Raw genomic sequence first — 13,756 nt, 5'->3', positions numbered from 1 at the left:
GAGGTAACTGGGGCAGACCTCCCATGTGGCACTGTGATGTGGTCGCCCTCCATTATCGCAGTAAGCCTATTAAATAGAGTGTCGAGTCAAGTAGCTGACGGGCGTCTCCCGCGCCTCGGGGCCTGTCACCGTCTACGGGCCGATCAGATCATAGAGTGATTCACGGCTTGACATTTTGTTTTATATTTGGAATTCCTGGAATCTGCAGAAATTTACAGCATTTTATCATCCACAGGTGGTGGGATCTGAGAAGCCGAGCTAGATATGGCCACCTTACATCTGCCGTTCCCAATACTGGCACACATATGTTGTGAGTTAACCCTTCGTGTGTCCACAACTCCCATTAGTAGGAAACCCTACAGGATGTCATCTTCCTGGACCTATTTGGGGGAACCTGCTCTAATATGTGAATGGGGTTTCAAAACTTCAAAAATTATATTAAGGAATGCCATTGGCAATGGTCCTGGCTCCTGGGATCACCAGCAATCACCAGATCGAAGTTTTACTAGAAATAGCGCCATTCTCATCTGTAGGCAGGGTCTGGTATTGCAGCTTCTGACTTGGTCATGTTAATTATTAAAGTCGTCCACCTGTGAATCCAGCACATGACCAATGCTGATTTATTACACCCCGGGAGAAGCAAGTAGAGATCTTGAAAACTATGAGAAACTGATACAGAAAGTACATTAGAAAACTTTTTCAAACTTTTGTGGACTGTCAAGTGGTTGCAGATAAGAACTTGCTCTCATTAAGGTCTGTATTATTCAATAAATGGCCATGACCGGGGCACTCGAGGCCTCTTATGTGCAGATGAAATGGCAGGGGCTGTGAAGTATCCTTCTTTACGCCCCAGTCTCCTTCACACGAGGAACATTAATCACGTCCTCTAATATATCTAACACTTCTATATCTGAAGTTTTTCCCTTTGAAGTCCTCATTGCTCTTCTCTTCTGTGACCCGAGGTAAGAGGTAAATGATCAGTCGTAGCCATTTTGTGAGCTCATAGTGTAGGAATGTCCCACCGTCGCTGACACCCCCAGATTTCCTTTTGTGCTTCCCAGCTTTGAAGAACTCGTTTTACAAAGGTATCGATTGGCTGAACCTGAAACATCAAATAATTTACAAGTGCGGCTGACAGTGATCATGGTGGTGATCATACACCTGCAAGCGAGCCCATAGAATGGATAATTTACAAATAAACGAGTCATAAAGGTGAAGACAGGTCCAAAATTAACTATGTAGATTCCATACAGGTCTCCTAAGACCCAGAGAACCAAGAATGTCTACTCCATGATGACCAAGTAGACACATGTCCACTCCATGATGACCCAGTAGACACGAGGCCACATGTCCACTCCGTAATCAGTCAGTAGACAGTTGTCCACTCCATGATGACCCGATTTACTTCTACCCACTCTATAATGACCTAGTAGACATGTGTCCACTCCATGATGACCCAGTAGACATGTTCCCATTCCATGATGACCCAGTGGACATATACTAACTCTATGATGACTCAGTAGACATGTACTTATTCCATAATGACCCAGTATACAAGTGTCCACTCAATGATGACCCAGTAGACACAAGTCCACATGTCTACTCAATGATCAGCCAGTAGAGAAGTGCCAACTCTCTGGTGACCCAGTAAACATGTGCTTATTCCATGATGACCAATTAGACACGTGTCCACTTTATGATGACCTAACAGACATATATCTACTCCATGATGACCCACAGTAGATACAGATCACTCTTGTAGACACATATCTACTTCACAATGACCCAATAGACACAGATTCACTTCATAATGACCCAGTTGCCTCCTGTCCAAACTAGGACGACTCAGTAACCACATGTCTACTCTATGATGAATCCAGGATTACCTAGTAGACAAGTCTGTAGCCCATGATCACCCAGTAGACACATGTCCACTCCATGATGCCCAGTAAAAACAATGTCTACACTTGGAGAACACATGAGGATCATAGCTGACCCCTATATATACAGTATGTATACCATAGGCGACTCTCTGGTGACCTCCTGACAGTGGTATCTGCATATCACACCTAATACCGAGACAATAGGATCTTGTCTACTCTGAGATGACCCAAAGGCTAAATGTCTAATTAGCTAATCTGGACATAAATGTTCCAACCTGACACATGTAGAAGGTCAAAGGGCCGTGCAGGCTTCCATTCTATGAAATCCGCAAGCAGAGCTATGGAAATGGTAAGGAGCTGAAGATAGACAAAGCATATTGGAAACATAATCCCGTTACTTTTCTGTGGATCTTCCAGTAAACACGATATGAATGAATTCTGATCTGTCACCCACAGCCGGGGCAGCGCTCCAGGAAACATTGGTTTACTTACAACCTGGGGGATGACGGAGCAAAACGGAGGAGGCAGCGCAGGAAATGTAAAAAGCAGCCGTGCACAGCGCCTGCAAAACCCATCACAAGAGTCCGAGGTCTGCGCTGGGCTTCTGGGTTCAGGCCCAATATTTAAGGTGCTCTTCTATAATCCCTCGTTGCTGTCACCCCCATCATCTGTGAAGGTGACAACTATCCTTTCAACTGTTTTATACTAATAACTGATTCTGGGAAAACTGAGAGACAACCGGAGCCGCACGTCTGTCTAATGTGCCGGAACCCAGGAGCGAAGCTGGAATAACACGGAGCAAAGATCTGCTGCTCATAACCCTGGAAAAGCCACATCCTAACCCCTGAGGGGCCTATAATAGTGTAATCATTGCCACACTCCTCAGTAATGTAATATATATATACAGTGACTGCACCAGCAGAATAGTGAGTGCAGCTCTGGAGTATAATACAGGAGGTAACTCAGGATCAGTACAAGATAAGTAATGTAATGTATGTACACAGTGACTGCACCAGCAGAATAGTGAGTGCAGCTCTGGAGTATAATACAGGAGGTAACCCAGGATCAGTACAAGATAAGTAATGTAATGTATGTACACAGTGACAGCACAAGCAGAATAGTGAGTGCAGCTCTGGAGTATATTACAGGATGTAACTCAGGATCAGTAATGTAATGTATGTACACAGTGACTGCACCAGCAGAATAGTGAGTGCAGCTCTGGAATATAATACAGGATGTAACTCAGGATCAGTGCAGGATCAGTAATGTAATGTATGTACACAGTGACTGCACCAGCAGAATAGTGAGCGCAGCTCTGGAGTATAATACAGGAGGTAACTCAGGATCAGTACAGGATCAGTAATGTAATGTATGTACACAGTGACAGAACCAGCAGAATAGTGAGTGCAGCTCTGGAGTATAATACAGGATGTAACTCAGGATATGTAATGTATGTACACAGTGACTGCACCAGCAGAATAGTGAGTGCAGCTCTGGAGTATAATACAGGATGTAACTCAGGATATGTAATGTATGTATACAGTGAGTGCAGCAGCAGAATAGCATAGATACCCGGCTGTGACACATCTATCCTATATCTTCCTCATGAATTCTATATGGCTTTGATTATACTGTACGTTGCCGCTTCCTCTGTATAACAGATCCAGGCAGGATAGACCGGTGGACATCTGTTTGCTCAGCACTATAATCTGAACCTGGATAGGTGTGTCTCATGCTGTAATGTGTAGCCGGGGGGCATGGAGGACTCCACCCATCATCCGCACCAATTCTCCTCCCGCACACTAGATGCTCGCAGGCTACAGATTATCTATTACAAGCTATTAATAGCAATATAACCAGTCCTTAGTTACATTACATGCGCTTAGTTTGCAGGTAGATATTAATGCAGCCACATGTTACATAGACACGTTTATTAAAGGGATAGTCTACCTTTCTTAAAAGGGTTAGGAAGGATGAGCAGAAGGCAGATATGTAATACCTGTGCCCCCTCCTCTCAAGAACAAAGTGATCATCTGTCCACAAAATAGATCATAACTTGTGACTGCTGAGGGTCCAACCTCTGAGACCCCCCAATCCTGAGAATGAGCTGGGGGTCGACCACAGATTAATTCATTGCCAATGGGACGGCTGGAGATTGGCAGGAGACATCTATCTATCTATCTATCCCTCTATCTATCTATCCCTCTATCTGTCTATCTATCTATCTATCTATCTATCTATCTATCTATCTATCTATCTATCTATCTATCATCTATCTATCTATCCCTCTATCTATCATCTATCTATCTATCTATCATCTATCTATCTATCTATCTATCATCTATCTATCTATCCCTCTATCCATCTATCTATCTATCTATCTATCTATCATCTATCTATCTATCCCTCTATCCATCTATCTATCATCTATCATCTATCTATCTATCCCTCTATCCATCTATCATCTATCTATCTATCCCTCTATCTATCCCTCTATCTATCCCTCTATCTATCTATCTATCTATCTATCTATCTATCTATCTATCTATCTATCTATCTATCTATCCCTCTATCTATCTATCTATCTATCCCTCTATCCATCTATCAATCTATCTATCATCTATCTATCTATCACTCTATCCATCTATCTATCTATCTATCTATCTATCTATCTATCCCTCTATCTATCATCTATCTATCTATATATCTATCCCTCTATCTATCTATCTATCATCTATCTATCTATCCCTCTATCCATCTATCTATCTATCTATCCCTCTATCTATCTATCATCTATCATCTATCTATCTATCTATCTATCTATCTACAGTGAGGAAAATAAGTATTTGATCCACTGACGATTTTGCAAGTTTTCCCACCTACAAAGAATGGAGAAGTCTGTAATTTTTATCGCAGGTCACTTCACCTGTGAGAGACAGAATCTAAAAATAAGAAAACAAAACAGAAAATCACATTTTATGATTTTAAATAATGAAATAAGTATTTAATCACCGACCAACCAGGAAGAATTCTGGCTCTCACAGACCTGTTAGTTTTTCTTTAAGAAGCCTCCTACTCTGCACTCATTACTTGTATTAATTGCAGCCGTATGAACTCGTTACCTGTATAAAAGACACCTGTCCACACACTCAATCACACTCCAACCTCTCCACCATGGCCAAGACCAAAGAGCTGCCTAAGGACACCAGGGACAAAATTGTAGACCTGCACAAGGCTGGGATGGGCTACAGGACAATAGGCAAGCAGCTTGGTGAGAAGGCAATAACTGTTGGTGGAATTATTAGAAAATGGAAGAAACACAAGATGACTGTCAATCTTTCTCGGTCTGGGGCTCCATGCAGGATCTCGCCTCGTGGAGTAAGGATGATTCTGAGAAAGGTCAGGAATCAGCCCAGAACTACACGGGAGGAACTGGTCAATGACCTGAAGAGAGCTGGGACCACAGTATCAAACATTACCGTTAGTAACACACTAAGCTGTCATGGATTGATACAGTATCCTGCAGGGCACGCAAGGTCCCCCTGCTCACGCCAGCACATGTCCAGGCCCATTTGATGTTCACCAATGATCATCTGCATGATCCAGAGGAGGTGGGAGAAGGTCATGTGGTCAGATGAGACCAAAACAGAACTTTTTGGTATCAACTCCACTTGATGTGTTTGGAGGAAGAAGGATGAGTTTAACCCAAGAACACCGTCCCAACCGTGAAGCATGGTGGGGGAAACATCATACTTTGGGGGTTCTTTTCTGTAAAGGGGACAGGACCATTGCACTGTATTGAAGGGAGGATGGATGGGGTCATATATTGCGAGATTTTGGCCAACAACCTCCTTCCCTCAGTAAGAGCATTGAAGATGGGTCGTGGCTGGGTCTACCAGCATGACAATGATCTAAAACACACAGCCAGGGGAACTAAGGAGTGGCTCCGTAAGAAGCATTTCAAGGTCCTGGAGTGGCCTAGCCAGTCTCCAGACCTGAACCCAGTAGAAAATCTTTGGAGGAGCTGAAACTCAATGTTGCCCAGCAACAGCCCCGAAACATGAAAGATCTGGAGGAGATCTGTATGGAGTAGGGGGCCAAAATCCCTGCTGCAGTGTGTGCAGACCTGGTCAAGAAACGTCTGACCTCTGTGATTGTAACAAATGTTTCTGTATCAAATATTAAGTTATATTTTTCTATTGTATCAAATACTTATTTCATGCAATAAAATGCAAATTAATTATGTAAAAATCATACAATGGGATTTTCTGTTTTTTTTTTTATTTTTAGATTCTGTCTCTCACAGGTGAAGTGACCTACGATAAAAATTACAGACCTCTCCATTCTTTGTAGGTGGGAAAACTTGCAAAATCGACAGTGTATCAAATACTTATTTTCCCTATCTATCTATCTATCTATCTATCTATCTATCTATCTATCTATCTATCTATCTATCCCTCTATCTATCCCTCTATCTATCCCTCTATCTATCTATCTATCTATCTATCTATCTATCTATCTATCTATCATCTATCTATCTATCTATCTATCTATTATCTATCTATCTATCTATCTATCTATCTATTATCTATCTATCTATCTATCTATCCCTCTATCTATCTATCCCTCTATCTATCTATCTATCTATCTATCCCTCTATCTATCTATCCCTCTATCTATCTATCTATCTATCCCTCTATCTATCTATCCCTCTATCTATCTATCCCTCTATCTATCTATCTATCTATCTATCTATCTATCTATCTATTATCTATCTATCCCTCTATCTATCTATCCCTCTATCTATCTATCTATCTATATATCTATCCCTCTATCTATCTATCTATCTATCTATCTATCTATCTATCTATCTATCTATCTATCTATCTATCTATCTATCTACCTCTCTCTATCCATCCTTCCACCCCCTCTCTATCTGTGCACTGTTTGGTTTCTCTTTTTGTCTTTTGCTTTCTTATGATCTTACATCTTGTTTTTTTGTTGCTTTTCTACATTTTGCTGTCAAAGCCGCTTTATGTTCAAGGTCTGAAAGACATAAAAATGTCGCCCCCTTGCTGCCCGGACACCACCCTGTCCTCTTGTTTATTGGTGGGTCTGTTGGGCCCCCAACTGAGGAGTTTCCAGGCCCTTTGACATCCTGAGAGGCCGGTTCTGGTTCATTGTAAAGGGCACGGCTGGAGCTCGGGGCTCCTAGAAGACGGTCATTGTGCAGCTGCCAAGGAGACATCTTCCACCTATTTATGGAGGCAGCAACCTCTGCTCCGTCTACCCCATTCTCAGCGAGGAGCCGAGAGAGATTAATGCTCCAGTACTGGATAGGGCTGAGCCAAGAAAGCCACCGAGAAGCCATTCCAAGGGATTCCCCTAGAAACTGGAGAGATACAGTATATAATAGATAGATAATAGATAGATAGACGGATAGATAGATAGATCATAGATAGATAGATAGATAATAGATAGATAGATAGATAGATAGATAGATAGATAAAAGATAGATAGATAGATAGATAGATAGATAATAGATAGATAGATAATAGATAGATAGATAGATCATAGATAGATAGATAGATAGAGGGATAGATAGATAGATAGATAGATAAAAGATAGATAGATAATAGATAGATAGATAGATAATAGATAGATAGATAGATAGATGGATAGAGGGATAGATAGATAGATAGATAGATAGATAGAAGATAGATAGATAATAGATAGATAGATGATAGATAGATAGATAGATAGATAGATAGATAGATAGATAGATGATAGATAGATAGATAGATAGATGGATAGAGGGATAGATAGATAGATAGATGGATAGAGGGATAGATAGATAGATAGAAGATAGATAGATAGATAATAGATAGATAGATGATAGATAGATAGATAGATAGAGGGATAGATAGATAGATAGAGGGATAGATAGATAGATGATAGATAGATAGATAGATAGATAATAGATAGAGGGATAGATAGATAGATGTATAGATAGATAGATAATAGATAGATAGATAGATAAAAGATAGATAGATAATAGATAGATAGATAATAGATAGATAGAGGGATAGATAGATAATAGATAGATAATAGATAGATATCTCATGGATGTTCGTGCCATTTGTAATCTGGATAAATCTGTTGGGTCTTTTGGGGGTTGATAACTTTTGCAGCCCCTGTATTAGTGACTTACTTAGGTCTTCACTTCCAGAGGTGGATGATGGGTGAGGTTGTCCTCGTGGTTGATGAGGTGGAGATTAGTCTCATACATGACCGCACCTTCTGCACCCAAGCCTCGGTCTAGCAGACATCATGTCTCGGAGAAGCCCCATCGGCCGCCCCCCAGGTATACATCGATACGGGGAGGGACGAGAGCTGATCTTCTGTAGAATGGATCCATCTCCTCCTCTGTGGATTGGTCTGTAGATGTCATGTCCATCCAGTGCGTCACTTAAAGGGGGTCCCCGGCTTTTGATATTCATGACTTTTCTTATCAGAACATCAATATTAGATCGGTGGAGACCCGACACCTGGTGCTTCCACCGTTCTGGTGGACAGTGAATGGCGCTGATACAGCTGGCTCTGATCACTATATAGCGTCCGCTTTCGGGTTCTGCGGATCAGCTCCGTTCATCTCTTACTCCCTGCCCTTTCCTGATCTAATACCAGCTGATCGGTGGAGGTGCCAGGACTGATGCCTCACAGATATAATACTGACAACCTATCATAAGGATCATTAATGTCATGTGCCTGGAGAAATACTGTAAGTTGCAGAACTAGACCTTTCTGCATGTCCTGGGGGCAGCTGTGCCAGCACCATTATAGTCAGGGGGGAGATCACTGCTCTCTGGGGTTTAAGGGGTTTTCCAGTTTACAACTGACGTTTGTTTTAAAAAATCCAAACTGTGCTTTACCCCCCCCCCCCTCCCTGCATTCTCAGTCTCCACCGCTGCTCCCGTTGTCTATATTTGTCTGCAGCACTGACATCACATCAACAGCGCTGCAGCCAATCACTGAGCTCAGCGGCTCTGCCCGTATTGACAGCATGAGCTACTCAGTGCCACTGAGCTCAATGATTGGCTGCAGCGCCATTGAAGTGACAACAGCACTGCAGACAATAACAGAGACTGGGAGCAGGGGCAGAGACTCAGAGTTGGACCTGGAGAGGGGGAGTAAAGTTCTTTTTTTTTTTTTTTTAAATAATCTACAGCCAAACCTAGAAAAGCTCTTTAAGCTCCAACACCTCTGAGGTCCAGTCAGTGCCCAACCCATGTAGTGCCCAGAGCGCCTACATTATTATTGTCCGAGGAAAAAAATATGTATTCCAGATCCTTAAAAATTTCAAAACTTTATTAATGAGGATTAAAAATGGATTCTAAGTCACAAAAAATGGCAACGCGTTTCGAACGACTCCGGCGTTCTTTTGTCTGTTAGCTCAGACAAAGCTTATGTCATCTGATGTAATTGCAGATGGCATAAGGTGGTCCCAAAGGGCATCTACCACAAAATACCGACCCCCTGATGGAGCGATCACAATCACAATCTGTCTAGGTTCGTTCCTCAGCATACACCGGCACTGTTGCTTTGCCAGAGGTCACAGGTGAAAAAAAAGGATCACATCTGTTCTAGAAGGTTGGTTCCTCCACCTGTGTCCCGACCTCGGCATACACATATGGGTGCGATTGTGCCACATATTATCCCAGAATTTAGGAAGTGGAAGTACAACTGGTATTTTCCAATCGAGAATAAATTTCTTGCAACCTCTTTTAGTTCAGTTTTCTGAATTATGATAACCCTGGAAGAACCGAGCTCTGATTCCTCCATTCAGTCTTTTTACTGCCAGTCGTAGCGCACCGTATACCTGGTGCACCCAGAGGTCACAGATGAAAAAAATCACCTATCAATACTAAAGGGGTTAATGGGAGTACTTGATCCCCTATCTCCAGCAGTCCTATACACAATGATCAGGGCGGAGGTGCCCATGCTCCATTTAGGGGTCTGCATAGCCTTGTTCTTTGATGGTCCCAGCAGTTGGATCCCCAGTGAGCAGCAAGTCAGAAAAGGGGAGGCTAAAAATCTCAGGTGTGGAATGCTATAGCAGGGGTGTCGCCTATAGGGGGAGCGGAGGTGGCAGTTATACCCCTACTCTGGTGCCCGAGGGTCCTGTCACATAAGAAGACACCAGCATAAGCGGCACATGGTGGTACGGATTATGCACTCACTGATGAAGCCCTCAGTCCAGGGATGAAACGTGCAGCGTCATCCTATAAAATGTCTGAGTATAGATTCCCTCCCATTGGATTTGCCATATAATAATCAATATTGGTAGCAATTTCCATTCACTTCTATGGACTGCAACATTTTTTTCCCCTGCTGTGCCCATTGAAAGCTGGCATGTTATGCACCCCAAAAGGGGCACACGGGTGCCAACCCAAAACCAAGCACCACATAACCTCGGGTCAACCTCAGCCTTAAAGGGTTATTCTTATCTTATTATTCCGATCATGATGGGTGATGATCTGCTGATCGCTGAGGGGGTCCCACTGATTCCGATGGGGGGGGGGCTATGAAGTGTGAATGGAGGCTGCTTTCTTTATCTATGGGGCTGCCGAGGATTAGTCCTATTGGGGTTAATTCCCACCTGGATCTGCTGCACATCTAAGTGATCATAGACATACACGTCGGATTTAATGCCGACCTATGAACATAACCCAACCTAGAGTCCTGAAAAGTGTCTGTAAAGATCAGAGGGGACGCGCACCCCTTTAATATGTCATTCTGCAGGGACTTGGGGGGGGGGGGGGAGACTTCATTTTACTATTTCCAAAAATGAAGGTAAATGTAGCGGTTACCTTTGCTGTAGGTGCATAATCCACTCTCCGGATCCGTCCCCTTCCTATAGGCAGCCGGGAGTTATCAGCGGGGTGACCCTGGTCACAACACGTCCCGTCTCCTTCACTTTCCGCCTTCTCAGAAATTCGCTTTCTGCCCCAGAAGATCAGAAAATCCTTGGAAGAAAAGCAAAACTGTCATCTAACGACTCCCAAAAATTTTCTTTCCTGGTTCTTCTTTTGCTCCTTTCTGTCTTTGCCTCTCCCAGATTTTTTTTTTTTTTTTTTTTTTTTTAGCATGTACCCTAAAGCTACACAAAAAGTAATGAATCCCCCAGCCCTTCCCCTGCCGCTCGCAGCCAATAGATGGGAAGATATGGAAATCGCAGCTACAATCTGCTGCCAGCCAGGTGAATGGACGCCGGACTGTGTGCGACACAGATTCTCCCCTCTTACGTTCCCGCTCCGCCTCCTGTCTGAAAGGAAAAAAAAAAAAGATTTATTTGCAACTTGGAAAGGCAAAGAGTTTACAGGAGGAAGATGGGAAGCAGCTGGAAGATAGAGAATCCCTTGTAATCTGATCATTCTTTTATTTTCTAGAAACAGCGCCACCCTTATCTAATGGCTGTGTGCGGTATTGCAGCACATTTATGTCAATATTGCAATGCCTGCTCATGGACAAAGGTGGCGCTGTTTCTGGCAAAAAAAATAAAAAAAAATAAAATAAAGTTTTCAGAACCATTTTCATTTTTTTTTTTACCTCTGCAGTTTAATTATAGCAGAGATGTACGCCATGTGTCGCTTTTGTGCCACATACTGTCTTAATACAGGCACAATCGGTCTCCTACATTTAATGCATGACTGTACGGCACAGCAATGACTTTGATGAAGCAACCGTAATCTGCCGTTTTATGTATGCAGCTCCTATGCAGACCTATGTGTCAAAAACACCCTATATACAAGGCGAATGCCCACTTTTCAACTTATTGATATAATTCCAGGAGGGATAACAGAGGATCGGCACAATGCAGCATTGAAACATGTTTGGAGAGCTGCTGGGATACAGTAGAATCGGATACGTCAAGGTATTTCACCCGTCTCCTCTATTCTGGGAAGACTGAAGAGTGGAGCCGGCTTGGGGAAAAAAGGCTCCGGTCCATCCAGCCCTGAAATGAGCAGTCTCAGGGCATTATCTAGCACCAGTAGGGGGCAGTATTTGATTTTTGCTATGGGGGCCTGCATCTCTATGTTCTCTACTGCCGGGAGGGGTTTTACTAATATTCCTTAAAGGGGTTCTCCAAGAATTTATAGAAACATGCCCAAGGGCTGGAAATGGAAATTACTGGCTGAATCCCCAGTCACCTCTCTGGTGGGTGGTCCTTGAGGGTCCTGTAGCAATGACATCATGTTCATCAATCACGTGACCTTCTGCAGCCAATCACTGGCCTCAGCGGTCTTGTGCTCTAAGGCCAGTGATTGGCTGCAGCGTTCATGTGAACGATATATGTGATATTATTGATGCAGGATCAGCAGGGACCACCGGAGTGGCAGCATTTTTAGAAGATGGGGATTTTTAAGTTATTTTTTTTATACCTTTTTCTGCTCTTACACAACTTTTCCTACATTTCCGGACAGCCCCTTTAAGCTGACTGTTCAGTAATCTAGAAGGGGTAATGGCTCCCATGGGGCACTGTCTGGGGGCTGCGGCCGGAATCTGCGGTCTGGGTCCGGATTCCCGTGTTTGGGCTGGGACTGTACAGTAACGTCTCGGAGTCGGTCCTGGGGGCTTCGGGGGGACTTGTTGCTGATTCCGATGAGTTTTTCAGACTCGGCACAGCTGCCTGTACATGAGACGCCGCTGCTCCTCTGTGGGCGGCTGAGTCACTCGCCTCTTATTACGGTGACTAGTCCGATATACCGGGATGAGATAAACACATTATACAGGTGGGAGTCTGTTAACCCCGTATGCCCCAGGACTACCCAAAAAATCATTAGTCCTAGATATATAGGACTCGGGGGGCTTCCTGTATCAGTTCTGGTCCCTAACCTGTGACTCATCATTTGATGTAAAACTACAACTCCCATCATGCTCTTACAGGATTGGAGTTATAGCTTTAGCAGTCTGATCATGTCAAGTCTAGGGTCTGATTCATTTTAGGGGCTGGTCTGGGGTCTAATAAATTGGAGGGGTCTGGGAACTAATTATATTTAAGGGTTGGTCTGAGGGTTGATTAATTGGAAAGGTTTGGGGACGGACTAAATTTTAGGGTCTGATTCATTTTTGGGGTCTGGCTTGGGGTCTGATTCATTTTTGGGGTCTGGCTTGGGGTCTGATTCATTTTTGGGGTCTGGCTTGGGGTCTGATTCATTTTTGGGGTCTGGCTTGGGGTCTGATTCATTTTTGGGGTCTGGCTTGGAGTCTGATTCATTTTTGGGGTCTGATTTTCCTAATCAAAAAAATTTATAAATTCCTAAATCGATATCTATCAGTCATGGTGGTTTGGGGTGACTATCATTATTATTTCATACAGTTGAGACCAGAAGTTTCCATACACTGTATAAATAGACACATATGATGTTTTTCTCAATATCTGACATGAAATCAAAATAAACCTTTCCCGTTTTAGGTCAATTAGGATTAACATAATTTTTTAATATTTGCCAAATGACAGAATAATGAGAGAGAGAGAATGTTTTAAGGCGAGGGAGCTCACTACATAGGGGTTTATACAGCCACCACTAAGGGGAGCTCACTACATAGGGGTTTATACAGCCACCACTAAGGGGAGCTCACTACATAGGGGTTTATACAGCCACCACTAAGGGGAGCTCACTACATAGGGGTTTATACAGTCACCACTAAGGGGAGCGCACTACATAGGGGTTTATACAGCCACCACTAAGGGGAGCGCACTACATAGGGGTTTATACAGTCACCACTAAGGGGAGCTCACTACATAGGGGTTTATACAGCCACCACTAAGGGGAGCTCACTACATAGGGGTTTATACAGTCACCACTAAG

The 13,756-nt window shown here is 43.2% G+C and overlaps 1 protein-coding gene across 3 annotated transcripts in view; it reads right to left on the bottom strand.

Moving 5' to 3' along the window:
- COL7A1 (collagen type VII alpha 1 chain) overlaps nucleotides 1–11,211 on the bottom strand; it is a 158,344-nt gene extending 147,133 nt beyond the window's left edge. For all 3 annotated transcript variants that reach the window (XM_073644916.1, XM_073644915.1, XM_073644917.1), the window contains exon 1: nucleotides 10,754–11,211. The gene's annotated coding sequence lies outside the window, so the exon portion shown is untranslated. The remainder of the gene's footprint in view (nucleotides 1–10,753) is intronic.
- Between the last annotated feature and the right edge of the window lie 2,545 nt (nucleotides 11,212–13,756).

This window comes from Phyllobates terribilis, unplaced genomic scaffold (assembly GCF_046119375.1).
Source record: "Phyllobates terribilis strain yellow unplaced genomic scaffold, ASM4611937v1 Scaffold_8__6_contigs__length_399053987, whole genome shotgun sequence".
Lineage (NCBI taxonomy): Eukaryota > Metazoa > Chordata > Amphibia > Anura > Dendrobatidae > Phyllobates > Phyllobates terribilis.
Note: the sequence above shows the minus strand (reverse complement) of the source record. Positions and strands in the feature narration are given on the sequence as shown.